This window comes from Saccopteryx bilineata, chromosome 2 (assembly GCF_036850765.1).
Source record: "Saccopteryx bilineata isolate mSacBil1 chromosome 2, mSacBil1_pri_phased_curated, whole genome shotgun sequence".
Classification (NCBI taxonomy): domain Eukaryota; kingdom Metazoa; phylum Chordata; class Mammalia; order Chiroptera; family Emballonuridae; genus Saccopteryx; species Saccopteryx bilineata.
The window spans coordinates 36,481,136-36,496,318 of record NC_089491.1 but is presented as its reverse complement, the minus strand read 5'-3'; the positions used below and the strand labels follow the sequence as shown (position 1 = coordinate 36,496,318).

Here is a 15,183-nt window from a genome sequence, read left to right as displayed (position 1 = left end):
TAAAATTGTTAGTTTAAATGATTGGATAAAAGGGAACGCCTCAGAAGCTTGCTTGTATAAGTGCACATATACTGTAGTCTGTCAAGATCTGCAGCCTGAACAAAAATTAAAACTTTTTTTTTAAACTTTGTGCTTGTCATAGCCTGTTTATGCTGTTGGATTTTCCCTTATTTCATATTATATTTTATATGCACTACCAGTTAACAAATATTTATTGAGCATTCACTGTCTGCCTAGTACAGAGTTTAACTGTACTGAGATGGATGGATAGACAGTATAATAATACAGAAAAAGAAACAAGTTATCGTTTTTGCTCAAACCTTCAAAGCAGGAAGTTAAGGCTGTTTAGCTCACCTCCAAACTGCTTTATAAGATATCCTCAAAGAATTAGCTGCGTGTGTGTGTACATGAATATGTGGAGTGATACTGAACTTTTTAAACTCATCAGTAGAGTTCTTTTTTAGCAAATGCTTTAGTGAGTTATAATTCACATACTGTCTAACTTACTGATTTAAAGTGTACAATTCAGTGTTCTTTCTTTTTTAGCTTATCCAGAGTTTATGCAGCCATCATCATATTAATATTAAAAACATTGTCATTTTTTCAAAAAGGAATCTAGGCCTATTGTCATCCCTCCTTTATTATCCCCAACACTCTCAACCAATAATCCACTTTCTATCTCTATAGATTTACTTATTCTGGACATTTTATATAAAAGAGTCATGCAATATATAGTTTTTGTGACTGGTTTCTTTCACTTTTAAATATTGTCATGTATCTAAACTTAATGCCTTTTTATGACTGAATAATATTCCATTGTATGCATATAGTACACTTTGATTATCAGTTGATAGACATTTGGGTTGTTTTCACTTTTTTTGGCTACGAGAAATAATGCTGTTATTGATGAACATCTTTGAACAACTTTTCCATGGACACATCTTTTTTTATTTTATTAGTTTTTTAGCAAGCGAGAGAGGGAGAGAGAGATGAAAAACATCAACTCGTAGTTGTGGCACTTTAGTTGTTCACTGATTGCTTCTCATATGTGCCTTGACTGGATGGCTCCAGCCAAGCCAGTGACCCCTTGCTCAAGCCAGCGACCTTTGGGCTCCAGCCAGTGACCTTGAGATCATGTTCTCCGCATCCCAGGTCAAAGTTCTATCCACTGTGCTATCACTGGTCTGGCTCACATAATTATTTTTATATAAATTTTTAGCACTTGACTTATATTGCTATTGTATTAAATTTTGTGATAGTTAAATAATGTATTTATGTATATATTTCACTAGATTTTAAACTCGAGTATAGGGATTGCTAGGAATCTTTGCTTTGTTTTTTGTGAATAGCAAAATACTTGACACATAGCACTTATTGAGGGTTGTTGGATTAACTTTTAGAGCCTTCTTGCCCAGTTTCTCCATGATATAAATCCATCTTACATGCTGATTTTCCTGTTTCTCATACTGGCATTCAAGACTTTATGGTTTCTACATTGTCAACTGAAGTATCCATTGTCTCTCATCAAGACATACGAGAAACAGCCAATGAACAACTAAAGTGAAGCAACTACAAGTTGATGCTTTTCATCTCTCTCTCCTCCCTCTGTTTCTCCTTTCTCTCTCTCTCTTAAAAAAATGTTCATTTATATTCCTAAGGGTCAGCCTAAACTTTAGAATCTATATTATGCATTTATCTTATTTTCTTAGGTTTAGACCAAGGAACAGAATGTATATTTAGGCAGTCTCTAGTTTTCAAATCCTATTTTATAAATTACCAGTACAATGAAAGACCACCTAGGCACCCAAAACAATTCTTCCCTCCTTTCTGTTCCCCTGTGTTGCTTTTCTTTTTTACTCCTGTTAAAGTGCCCTCTTTTTCCTTGGTAGGTATATACCCAGCTTTTCTGGTAAGAATAGGACAGGATAACTAGCTCATTTTTTGCTGAGCATAGGCCATGGATGAGTTCTCATCTGAATGGAAAGCACTCATCTGAATAACTGGATGTTTGTTGGAGAGATACCTAGGTAACTCAGTACCTTTTAGTGCCAAATGTTTCCTGGCCATATCATATTGGATTTCTGCTTTTCTGTGTGTCATATATTAATTTATGACAGTTTAAAGATACATTTTATTTTGTATTGGTAGAAGCAGTATTAGCTAGCTGTGAATAGATGACAGTGTGATAACAATACCAATTCTTAAAAAGAGAGTGGTAGTTTCATGTAAATCAGAAGTATCAAACATATCTTGGGTTGATAGCTCCTATTTATTTTTGATAGAAGAATGATAGTGATAAGTCATTAGAATGGAATTATTTTCTAAGAGGCTAAAGGCAGCTTAAGAAAGTTTTGAAGATGGAAGAGATACCAAATGTTGAGTAAAAAATAGGTAGAAAAATATATTATGGTAAATAAAAAAGAAAGTGTATAATCTTTGGATTCAGGTAGACCAGGGGTTTCAGTTTTGATACCGTGAGCCTCAGAGTTTCTCTACTATAAAAAATGGATCTCTACAAATTTATCATTTGCTGATGATAATACAACGCTTATTTATTAGAAGTGAATGATAACCTGTGAAATGCACTGAGCACAGTAGCTGCACGTAGTAGTTACATATAGATGTGAATTTTTTCTTCCCATGAATGTTTATTGACTCAAATTGCTTCTATTCTTTTGCTTTTCTCTGTCCTCAAGAATTTTCTTTTCCCTCCTTCCTAGTCAGTCTGTTGAAATCTCATTTATATTGAAGCTTTATCTATTTGACTTTTGTGACCTGATTCTCACTGATACTGCTCTTTGAACTCCTCTGGCACTTACTTACCTATGCCACACAATTAAGTACACTGGTTGATGTTGTAGTTGGTGTTAAGTTTTCATATGAATGTGGATATATGGAGGACAGGCTCTAAAAATTGGACAAATGCTATTCTCTCTGTACTTATCACTTGTACTATAGAGGCATTTGAATATACAGGGGAATATTATTTTTGTTTTGTTGGGTTCGTATTTTTAATGGAAAATGAGGTGATGGTTAGAATCCAGATTGGAGTACCTGATTTCACTGTCATTTAAGAATTTAAGAGACAATACACCCTGGCCGGTTGGCTCAGTGGTAGAGCGTCGGCCTGGTGTGCAGAAGTCCCGGGTTCGATTCCCGGCCAGGGCACACAGGAGAAGCACCCATCTGCTTCTCCACCCCTCCCCCTCTCCTCTGTTTCTCTCTTCCCCTCCCGCAGCCGAGGCTCCACTGGAGCAAAGATGGCCCGGGCGCTGGGGATGGCTCCTCGGCCTCTGCCCCAGGCGCTAGAGTGGCTCTGGTCGCAACAGAGCGACACCCCGGAGGGGCAGAGCATTGCCCCCTGGTGGGCGTGCCGGGTGGATCCCGGTAGGACGCATGCGGGAGTCTGCCTGACTGTCTCTCCCATTTCCGGCTTCAGAAAAATACAGGAAAAAAAAAAAAAGAGAGACAATACAGAGGTCCTGTGAGAGACTTTAGAGCCTATTTAGTGAGTGGGTAGGATTGAGATAAATCAAGCCGGGCAACTCAGGAGCAAGAATCTTAGCTTATATAGAGAGAAGCAAGCAGAGAGAAAACTGGGAATTTCGGATAGGGAATTGAATTATTTGGAGTAATGGTACTCAGAAACCACATCTGAATAGTAATAGAGAATGTGTGAGGTTAGATTAATATAGACTCTAGAGACATTTGGAAGATTGAGGTGGAGCTTGAGTTTACACATCATGCTTTAAATTTAAATGATGCATTTATTATTTTCATGGAGCACTTGTTCTTCTCAAAGGGAAGAATTATTTTATTTGTTGTCGTGGTTAACGTCAAGAAAGCTTCTGTGTGAAATCATGCTGGAATTGGTTTTAAGGATGTAAATCCCATAAATCCACAGCTTGAGTAACAAATTGAATCTCTAACAAATACAAGGAATTTAAGAGAAAATCCCACTCATAAAAGAATACCTGATACTATATTACAAACAGTTATTATATATACAGGTTCTGTATCCAAAGGATATCTTTATGTCATTGGATCATTGTCACTGCCTACTCTTGCTTAGGCATTGCGGAACTACAACCCAGATTTCTTGGATTCTGTTATATAAAGGCAACGGCCTTATGAAATATAAAGCATACTACATTGCATACCTAAATGTTTTGTTGAAAAAATTAGTCAATATGTATCCTATTTTATAAGCCACAATAGGCACTGCAGAAAAAATATATAGTTTTTTTGTTATTTAGTCTCTTTCTATCTCCTTCAGATATATGAAAAATACCACCAAGAAGTAATATTTGGGATACGATCATGCAAACCAGTGTGTTTTCTGTCTAATGTAGCAGTTCAGCAAGGGGAATATGACTGTTCTGGGTAAATATGTAAAGTTGCATGGAGGAAAATAACTGAGTTTGAATCTTGGAGATTCAATCTTTGACTATGTGTAGAAAAGGGAAGGTTACTTTATTTTTTTGACAGAGAGAGTCAGAGAGAGGGACACATAGGGACAGACAGACAGGAAGGGAGAGAGATGAGAAGCATCAGTTATTTGTTGTGGCACCTTAGTTGTTTGTCGATTGTTTTCTCATATATGTCTTGACTGGGGTGCTACAGCAGGGCAAGTGACCTCTTGCTCAAGCCAGCAACCTTGGGCTCAAGCCAGTGACCTTTGGGCTCAAGCCAGTGACCATGGGGTAATGTCTATGATCCTATGCTCAAGCCAGCAACCCCGCACTCAAGCCAGTGATCCTGTGCTCAAGCTGTTGAGCCTGTGGTTAATCTGGATGAGCCTGCACTCAAGCCAGCAACCTCAGGGTTTTGAACCTGCATCCTCTGCATCCCAGTCTGATGCTCTACCCACTGTACCACGACCTGATCAGGCAAGGGAATGTCGTTTTAAACCAGGAGAAGTGGTGGTAATGGGTACCATGAGTAGGTAGGAGAGACACTACCTACAAAACTGTTAGTTTAGTCCAAAGTTTGAGGAGAAATAACTTAAACTAGGTTGGTAATGGTAGTATTGATGTAAATAAAACATTGCCAAAGGAATTTTGAAATGAAAGTTAACAGGATTTGATGACATACAAGGATGGATGATGAGAGGAGTAAGAGTTTTGAGATTGCAAGGTTGGTTTTTTTTTTGTTTTTTTTTTTAATGATTCTACTATTAAGAGAGATAAGGAAGTTGAGAGGAAAAGCCAGTTTAGAGATAAGATTATGAGTTTAGTTTTAGATGTGTTGAATTTGAGTTATCTGTATATGATTCAAGTGAAGAAATTATTAAGGCTCTTCAAAAAATAAAGCTAGAGGCCCGACCAGGTAGCTCAGTTGGTAGACCATTGTCCTAATGTGCCAAAGTTGAGGGTTTGATTCCCAGTCAGGGCACATACAAGAATCAACCAGTGAATACATGAATAACTTGAACAACAAATCGATGTTTCTCTCTTTTAAAAAATCAAAACAGGGAAACAGGACTAGAAAGTTTGTGTCAGGCCTAGTGATATAAGTATGTATAGATTATTTTTAGACATGGAAATTATCTTAGAAATCATATAATCCACTAATTTTATGATTTTGGCATACCCAAACCTTCTGCCTTTTGTGTCTCTGGATCACATTGTCCATTACGAAATACATTTGTTATGTATTTTGAATTAAAAGTGAAAAAATGAACAATTCTTCCTTACCAAGCAGTTTATTGGAGTAGAATTTTATCTGTAAATGCAGCCACTTTGCCAGATCTCTGATGTGATTAACAATAATATTGTATACTTAATTTGACAAGTCCTTTGCTAAAGGATAGTGAAATGAACAAATGTAACTTATGATTTTATAGTAGGTAAAAGAATATTTGGCTGAAAGAGACCCAATTTTAAGAAATAGGCATATTTTTAGGGAGCAATGACTTTGAGACTTTTTGGAGAAGTTATTATACCTTAAGATATTTTGTTTCACATTTCCTGTTACATTTTCCTTTAATAGCTCTTTTTAAAATATGTATCCACTTTTAGTAATGATATGCTATGAAAAACTTGGCATACCATCATAGCTATTTTAAAGGGAAGACTTTTGCATGGTAGCTGGTTATGTAAGCTACTGACAAAAAAACACAGTATTCAGCCATGCCTTTTAATAGCTCTTTATTTCCATGTGATCATTAGTACTACAAGTTAAATATATTAATTAGTTTTGGCAGGTTACTGTTTACTGAGTGTTTAAAGTTTACTTCTCCCCTAGTGTGTTCATTTTTTAGCTCCCTCTTTTCTGTAACTATTTGATTTATAAATATTTATTTTCTGTTTAATGAAATTTAGTGTTATGATTATCATTTGAGGACATTAAAAATTCTCCCAACATAATCTGCAGTATTGTTAAATGGTTTAAAAAAATGTTGCTTTTTGTCTAAGTAGAAATTTTAAGATTTGTAGTATCCACTTTTTTTTAAGAATTGAGATTTTATTCATGATATCAGGTAATAGTTAGGTAATTATTAAAATTCATACTGTTATATATTATAACATATTAAGAAAATTTCAGTTCATGATGTGCTTGTTATCTGAATACATAACACTTTTTAATTGGTCATATTTTATTAAGTGAAGGTCACTTTGTTGTCTTTTATTCTTATGAAGGAGGAAGAAAGCAGTCCAGAACAATAATAAAAGCCAAGGTAGAGCAAGTTGTTAAACTCTTTAGAATTAGACTCCCTCCCGGCCTAGTGTGATACTTTGAAGGCAGCTGCTACAGATAAACTCTAGAGCCCCAGATGGTGGTTGCCTAATCCTCATGAGAATTCATGTCCTAGAAGCAGCTCTTATCTCTCCAGACCTGACATTGTCTGTGAGCTTTTGCTAAGGAGGGAATAATATAAACATGCTATGCATGAGTTTCACTTCTTGAATATGTCAAAGACACAGCAAGTTATAGAAAGTACAGCAAGAACAGAGTTCATATTATTGAAAGTGTTGTTATTTAAAGTACTTGATGCTAGCCTGTGATGAGTGATGGAGTGTGGGTTGGGAGGAAAGACACGGTGAATATTTTTATAAAACAAAAATGTCATTCTTCCCAATATCATGAATTCAGAGATGTAGAGTTGTCATTAAGTGTGCAGCCCAAAAGAATTCACTGTTAGGTGATTTGCTCTCACAATTTAAAATAATTCATCCTATAAATGAATGTTTAGGCTTTTATTTACCACCCACTAGTCCTCTTTGTTTAGAAAGTCAAAATAACAATTCCACTATTCTGTATTTACTGTTTTGTTAAAAAAAAATCCAGGAATTTTATCTGTGAGATCTGTGTTTATGACAACTAGAAATGGTTGTCTCTTTAGCATATCAACCAAATGTTCTGAAGTGGGGTTATAGAGACTTTATCTACTGCGGGCAGTGTCTCATTGAATATGTGAACAAGGATGTCCTCATTAATAATGTTGAATCAAGCATCATCTGATGATATGACTTTGGGTAGGCTATGTGAGGGCTTTTCCTCGAAAAATTATAAAATTTGTAATCAAGTGGAAAACTATAATGTCCCTCAAATATAGCTTTAGCCTGTCTTTTCTAGTCTTATATTTCTTTCTTTTAAATACTCTGTTCTCTAGCCATTCTGGACCTCTAAGAAGGTCCAGGCCTTTCAGACTAGTCCCATGATCTGTTGTGCCCATTTATGTTAACATACTATTTCTTATTTAATTTCATCTTCCTGAAGACTGTTCCTCAAAGGAAATTTCTAGTCATCCTATGTGGCCCGATTCAAATATTGCTTCTCCGGTAAATCTTCTACAGATTGAATCATGTCGTTTTCCTTTCTCCTGCAGTGTTACAGCAAGATTAAGCTTTCCAAAATACTAATTTGATTGTCTTAAAAAAGTTTAAAGTATAAATGCATTTCATATCAAAACTCGTGTATCAGCCTAGTGGCCCATTTTAGTCAGTCTCATCTTCTCTTTCTTCTTGGCTACTGCCCTGTCTCAAAATGACTTACTGTTGTTTCCTCCCCTGAATCTACTTTATTCTCCTTCTTTCTAGTGGAGTGCCCCCTGTATATGTCTGTTTTAGTCTTTCTCATATTTTAAGGTCTTGCTAAATATTTTTCCCATGAGCCCCCCACATTCCAAGTTAAAAATCATAGCACCATAGGACACATATAATGTCTACTGGAAAGTTCTGTCTGTTTCTATTACAAGTTTCGACACGTAAGCACATGTTTATTTGGCGCATGTGTGCCTCTCTATTTTTATCACTTAATCCTGCAGTGATTTTCAACCTTTGTTTCTCACGCACTCATAAACTAATTACTAAAGAAAACGGGGCCCTGACCTCTTCTTCCTTAGTAACTAATTTATTTGTGCCATGAGATGAAAATGGTTGTATTTAGTCAGGGGCACTGACCTTAGTAATTAGTGTGTGTTTGTGCCATGAAAAAAAAAAGGTTGAAAATCACTGAATGTATACATACTGATGTAGCAAATTAACTAAAACAAAGTTGATTCACGTTAGTCTTATGTGTGAAGCAATAGTGTACCCATGGCTATTGATAAAGTTCATTTATGCCACTGTATTTTTACGAATTTCAACAAGGAAGAAATGCTGCAGAAGCATGTAGAAATTTATTGAAAATGTTTGGTGAGGGAACAGTTTCTGATAGGACATGCAGAAGATGGTTCGAAAAATTCGAAACAGGTGATTTCGACCTTTCTGATAAGCCACATTCTAGGCGACCATCTTTGATCGATGACGATATTGTTAAGACCATGTTGGAGCAAGATCCTTTTCTGACAACATCGGAGATCGCAGAAAGGCTTAATTCAGCTCAGCAAACCATTTCGGACCATATTCGGAAGATAGGATTGGTGTGGAAATATTCAAGATGGGTGCCACATGAATTAAGTCAGAAGAATTTGTATTTTGTTTTATTCCAAAAAACGGACAGAACTTTCCAGTAGACCTTATATTATGTTTAAGCCATGCTAGATTTGGTTGAGTACAAAAACTAGTTAGAATAGAAAAATCCTGATCTTTAAAGAGCTTATAGTTTGAAAGAGATAACTGTTATACAACCTAGAAAGTGTTGGGAGCCATAAGAGAAATAGTATTCAGTTATAGGAGAGGTAACTTTTAGCTGGAGTACACAAAAAGCATATATTTTTAAATAAATTTTTATTAATTTTAATGGGGTGACATCAATAAATCAGGGTACATATGTTCAAAGAAAACGTCCAGGTTATCTTGTCATTCAATTATTTTATTTATTTATTTATTTATTTATTTTTGTATTTTTCTGAAGCTGGAAACAGGGAGAGACAGACAGACTCCCGCATGTGCCCGACCGGGATCCACCCGGCACGCCCACCAGGGGCGAAGCTCTGCCCACCAGGGGGCGATGCTCTGCCCCTCTGGGGCGTCGCTCTGCCGCGTCTTGTCATTCAATTATGTTGCATACCCATCACCCAAAGTCAGATTGTCCTCCATCACCTTCTATCTAGTTTTCTTTGTGCCCCTCTCCCTCCCTCTTCTCCCCCCCCCCCACCACACTCTTGTCCATGTCTCTTAGTCTCGTTTTTATGTCCCACCTATGTATGGAATCATGCAGTTCTTGTTTTTTTCTGATTTACTTATTTCACTCCATATAATGTTATCAAGATCCAACCATTTTGTTGTAAATGATCTGATGTCGTTATTTCTTATGGCTGAGTGGTATTCCATAGTGTATATATGCCACATCTTCTTTATCCAGTCATCTATTGAAGGGCTTTTTGGTTGTTTCCATGTCTTGGCCACTGTGAACAATGCTGCAATGAACATGGGGCTGCATGTGTCTTTACAAGTCAATGTTTCTGAGTTTTTGGGGTATATACCCAGTAGAGGGATTGCTGGGTCATAAGGTAGTTCTATTTTCAGTTTTTTGAGGAACCACCATACTTTCTTCCATAATGGTTGTACTACTTTACATTCCCACCAACAGTGAATGAGGGTTCCTTTTTCTCCACAGCCTCTCCAACATTTGCTATTACCTGTCTTGTTGATAATAGCTAATCTAACAGGTGTGAAGTGTTATCTCATTGTAGTTTTGATTTGCATTTCTCTAATAACTAATGAAGATGAACATCTTTTCATATATCTGTTGGCCATTTGTATTTCTTCCTGGGAGAAGTGTCTGTTCATGTCCTCTTCCCATTTTTTTATTGGATTGTTTGTTTGTTTGTTGTTGAGTTTTATGAGTTCTTTGTATATTTTGGATATTAGGCCTTTATCTGAGCTGTTGTTTGAAAATATCATTTCCCATTTACTTGGCTGTTTATTTTGTTATCAGTTTCTCCTGCTGAGCAAAAACTTCTTAGTCTGATGTAGTCCCATTCATTTATCTTTGCCTTCACTTCCCTTGCCTTTGGAGTCATATTCATAAATGCTCTTTAAAACCAAGGTCCATGAGTTTAGTACCTATGTCTTCTTCTATGTACTTTATTGTTTCAGGTCTTATATTTAGGTCTTTGATCCATTTTGAATCAATTTTTGTACAAGAGGACAAACTGTATTCGAGTTTCATTCTTTTACATGTGGCTTTCCAGTTTTCCCAGCACCATTTGTTGAAGAAGCTTTCTTTTCTCCATTGTGTGTTGTTGGCCCCTTTATCGGAAATTATTTGACCATATATATGTGGTTTTATTTCTGGACTTTCTATTCTGTTTCATTGGTCTGAGTGTCTATTTATCTGCCAATACCATGCTGTTTTGTCGTGGCTCTATAATATAGTTTGAAGTCAGATATTGTAATGCCCCCAGCTTCATTCTTTTTCCTTAGGATTGCCTTGGCTATTTGGGGTTTTATATAGTTCCATATAAACCTAATGATTTTTTGTTCCATTTCTTTAAAAAAATGTCATTGGAATTTTGATGAGAATTGCATTAAATTTGTATATTGCTTTGGGTAATATGGCCATTTTGATTATATTTATTCTTCCTATCCAAGAACAAGAAATATTTTTCCATCTCATTGTGTTTTTTTTTATTTCCTTTAACAATGCTTTGTAGTTTTTGTTATAGAGGTCCTTTACATTCTTTGTTATGTTTATTCCTAGATATTTTATTTTTTTTTGTTGCAATCGTGAAGGGAATTATTTTTTTGAGTTCAGTTTCTAATGTTTCATTGTTGGCATATAGAAAGGCTATGGACTTTTGTATATTAATTTTGTATCCTGTGACCTTACTGTATTGGTTTATTGTTTCTAGTAATCTTTTTGTGGAGTCTTTGGGGTTTTCGATGTATAGGATCATATCATCTGCAAAAAGTGTAGGATCATATCATCTGCAAAAAGTGATACCTTTACTTCTTCTTTTCCGATATGGATGCCTTTTATTTCTTTATCTTGTCCGATTGCTCTGGCTAGAACTTCTAGCACCATGTTAAATAAGAGTGGACAACCCTGACTTGTTCCTGATTTAAGGGGGAAAGTCCTCAGTTTTATGCCATTTAATATGATGTTAGCTGATGGTTTATCATATATAGCCTTTATCATGTTGAGATATTTTCCTTCTATACCCATTTTGTTGAGTGTCTTAAACATAAAGTTGTGTTGTATGTTATCGAATGCCTTTTCTGCATCTATTGATAAGATCATGTGGTTTTTGTTCTTTGTTTTGTTGATATGGTGTATTACGTTAACTGTTTTACGAATGTTGAACCATCGTTGAGATTCTGGGATGAATCCCACTTGATCATAATGTATTATTTTTTTTAATATGTTGTTGTGTTCAATTTGCTAGTATTTTGTTTAGTGTTTTAGCATCTGTATTCATTAGAGATATTGATTGGTCTGTAGTTTTCTTTTTTTGTGCCATCCTTGCCAGATTTCAGTATGAGGGTTATGTTGGCCTCATAAAATGTGTTTGGATATATTGCTTCTTCTTCAATTTTTTGGAAGACTGAGTAGAATAGGAACCAAGTCTTGTTTGAATGTTTGATAGAATTCACTACTATATCCGTCTAGGCCTGGACTTTTATTTTTGGGGAGGTTTTTAATAGTTTTTTCTATTTCCTTCCTGCTAATTGGTCTGTTTAGGCTTTCTGCTTCTTCATCACTCAGTCTAGGAAGGTTGTATTGTTCTAGGAATTTATCCATTTCTTCTAGATTGTTGAATTTTGTGGCATATAGTTTTTCATAGTATTCTACAATAATTCTTTGTATATCTATGATGTCTGCGGTGATTTCTCCTCTTTCATTTTGGATTTTGTTTATATGAGTCCTTTCTCTTTTTTCCTTGGTGAGTTTTGCCAAGGGTTTATCAAATTTTTTGATCTTTTCAAAGAACCAGCTCCTTGTTTTATTACTTTTTTCTATAGTTTTTCTGTTCTCTATTTCATTTATTTCTGCTCTGATTTTTATTTCCTTTCTTCGGCTGGTTTTGGGTTGTTTTCTTCTTTTTCTAGTTTCTTAAGGTGTGAAGTTAAGTGGTTTAGTTGGGCTCTCTCTTGTTTGTTCATATAGGCCTGAAGTGATATGAACTTCCCTCTTATTACTGCTTTTGCTGCATCCCAGAGATTCTGATATATCGTCTTGTCACTTTCATTTGTCTGTATATATCTTTTGATCTCTGCACTTATTTCTTCTTTGACCCATTCATTTTTTAAAAGTATGTTGTTTAGTTTCCACATTTTTGGGGGGGGCTTCCCCTCTTTTTGCAGTTGAATTCTAGTTTCAAGGCTTTATGATCAGAAAATATGCTTGGTACAATTTCGATTTTTCTGAATTTGCTGATGTTATTTTTGTGGCCCAACATATGGTCAGTTCTTGAGAATGTTCCATGTACACTAGAGAAAAATGTATACTCTGTTGCTTTGGGATGAAATGTCCTGTAGATGTCTATCATATCCAGGTGCTCTAGTGTTTCATTTAAGGCCAAATATGTCTTTATTGATTTTCTGTTTGGATGAATGATCTAGAGCCGTCAGCGGTGTATTGAGGTCTCCAAGTATGATTGTATTTTTGTCAGTTTTTGTTTTTAGGTCAATAAGTAGCTGTCTTATATATTTTGGTGCTCCTTGGTTTGGTGCATATATGTTAAGAATTGTTATGTCTTCTTGATTCAGTGTCCCCTTAATCAGTATGAAATGGCCATTTTTGTCTCTGAGTACTTTTGCTGTCTTGTAGTCAGCATTATTAGATATGAGTATTGCTACACCTGCTTTTTTGGGGATGTTATTTGCTTGGAGTATTGTTTTCCAGCCTTTCACTTTGAATTTGTTTTTATCCTTGTTGCTTGGATGTGTTTCTTGTAGGCAGCATACAGTTGGATTTTCTTTTTTAATCCATTCTGCTACTCTGTGTCTTTTTATTGATGAGTTTAATCCATTTACATTTAGTGTAATTATTGACACTTGTGGGTTCCCTATTGCCATTTTACAAATTGCTTTCTGTTAGTTTTGTATCATGTTTGATTCTTCTCTTTTGTTTTTCTATCCTTTGTTTTTGTTTGTTTGTATCCCATACTTCTTTCCTCTGTTACTACCTTTTTTAAAATAATTTTATTTTTATTTTTTGTATTTTTATGAAGTTGGAAACGGGGAGGCAGTCAGACAGACTCCCGCATGCGCCCGACCGGGATCCACCTGGCATGCCCACCAGGGGGCAATGCTCTGCCCATCCGGGGCATTGCTCTGTTGCAACCAGAGCCATTCTAGTGCCAGAGGCAGAGGCCATAGAGCCATCCCCAGCGCCCGGGCCATCTTTGCTCCAACAGAGCCTTGGTTGTGGGAGGGGAAGAGAGAAACAGAGAGGAAGGAGAGGGGGAGGGGTGGAGAAGCAGATGGGCGCTTCTCCTGTGTGCTCTGGCTGGGAATCGAACCCGGGACTCCTGCACACCAGGCCGACGCTCTACCACTGAGCCAACCAGGCAGGGCTGTTACTACCTTTTTTAAGTCATGTGCTTCTGTGGTGGTTTTTTCAAGGGTGATTACCATTGAGTAATGAAAAGAGTACCTACCATGTTCATTGTAGTATACTATCTTATGAGTGCTTCTTCACTCCATTGTCCTTTGCTACTATTAATCTTCGTCCCCCCCCCCTTTTTTTGTTTTTGTTGTCACAATTTAAATTTGGTTTTATTGTGGTGGAGCTTTTACTTATGGTTTTGTTTTTGTTTTGTTCTTTGTATCTAGTTGGAAAACCCCCTTTAGTATTTCCTGGAGTCGGGGTTTTCTCATGATAAATTCCCTCATCTTTTCCGTATCTGTGAATGTTTTTATTTCTCCTTCATATTTGAAGGATAGCTTTGATGGGTATAGTATTCTTGGCTGAAAGTTCCTCTCTTTTAGGACTTTAAATATTGGGGTCCACTCTCTTCTAGCTTGTAAAAATATGTAATGCTTCACAAATTTGTGTGTCATCCTTGTGCAGGGGCCATGCTAATCTTCTCTGTATTGTTCCAGTTTTAGTATATGTGCTGCCGAAGCGAACGCAAATAAAAGCATATTTTAAGTAACTTGTGGTAGTCTGCCTCCTTTGTTTGGTTGGGAACTCCTGATGGTAGAGCCAACTCACTCAAACTTTGAATATTCTTCCATGTCTAGCACAGTATCTCAGGGAGGAGGGAGAGAGGAAATAAATTTGAAAGATTTAGTGAGAAAGATTTGAGTAAAACTGAGCTTAGGTTATTTAGATAGGACAGGTTATAGGGTGAAGAAAGAGGCATCAAAGGCCTATATTCAATAAAGTTTTTACAGTGAATTAATTGATGATCGACTCTTGGTATGTTTATCATATTTTCCTTGCTTTATGGAATTCTTATGCCTACCTTATGCTAGAGTAGTCTGAAATGCCCTGCTTAGCACCTGTATCCTTTCACGGTCTACCCACTGAGCTCATTTTCTATTGCTTCCTGTTGCTGTCACATTTGCCTCACACCCCCTTCCCACCCACATTCTCTTTTTGGGGTTCTGTTTCCTGCAGTACATAAAAAGGCCAATGAAAACATGCCCCAGATGGTGCTGTTTTTTATCATGATCTCTCGCTACATTGTGTTCCTATTTAAAAGAACAAACAAAAAGCAAAACAAAAAGACAGGCTGCTGGTTTGTAACCCAGCTGGCTCTGATTTCTCTTATTCTTGTCTTTGCCTTTCTCTCTTATTCTTGGTTCCTACTCACTCTGTTACTTTTTGTTACTTCACTCTGCT

At 36.3% G+C, this 15,183-nt stretch overlaps 1 protein-coding gene and 2 non-coding genes across 4 annotated transcripts in view; 1 reads left to right on the top strand and 2 right to left on the bottom strand.

Annotated features, from left to right (window-relative positions):
- The window catches only part of ZCCHC7 (zinc finger CCHC-type containing 7), a 256,276-nt gene that overhangs the window by 66,137 nt on the left and 174,956 nt on the right, over positions 1–15,183 (top strand). The gene's annotated exons all lie outside the window — the stretch shown is intronic.
- LOC136327489 (small nucleolar RNA SNORA15) lies at positions 6,003–6,135 on the bottom strand. Its single transcript, XR_010729692.1, has one exon. It is a non-coding gene; the product is annotated as a small nucleolar RNA SNORA15 (small nucleolar RNA).
- LOC136327864 (U6 spliceosomal RNA) lies at positions 14,362–14,466 on the bottom strand. Its single transcript, XR_010729924.1, has one exon. It is a non-coding gene; the product is annotated as a U6 spliceosomal RNA (small nuclear RNA).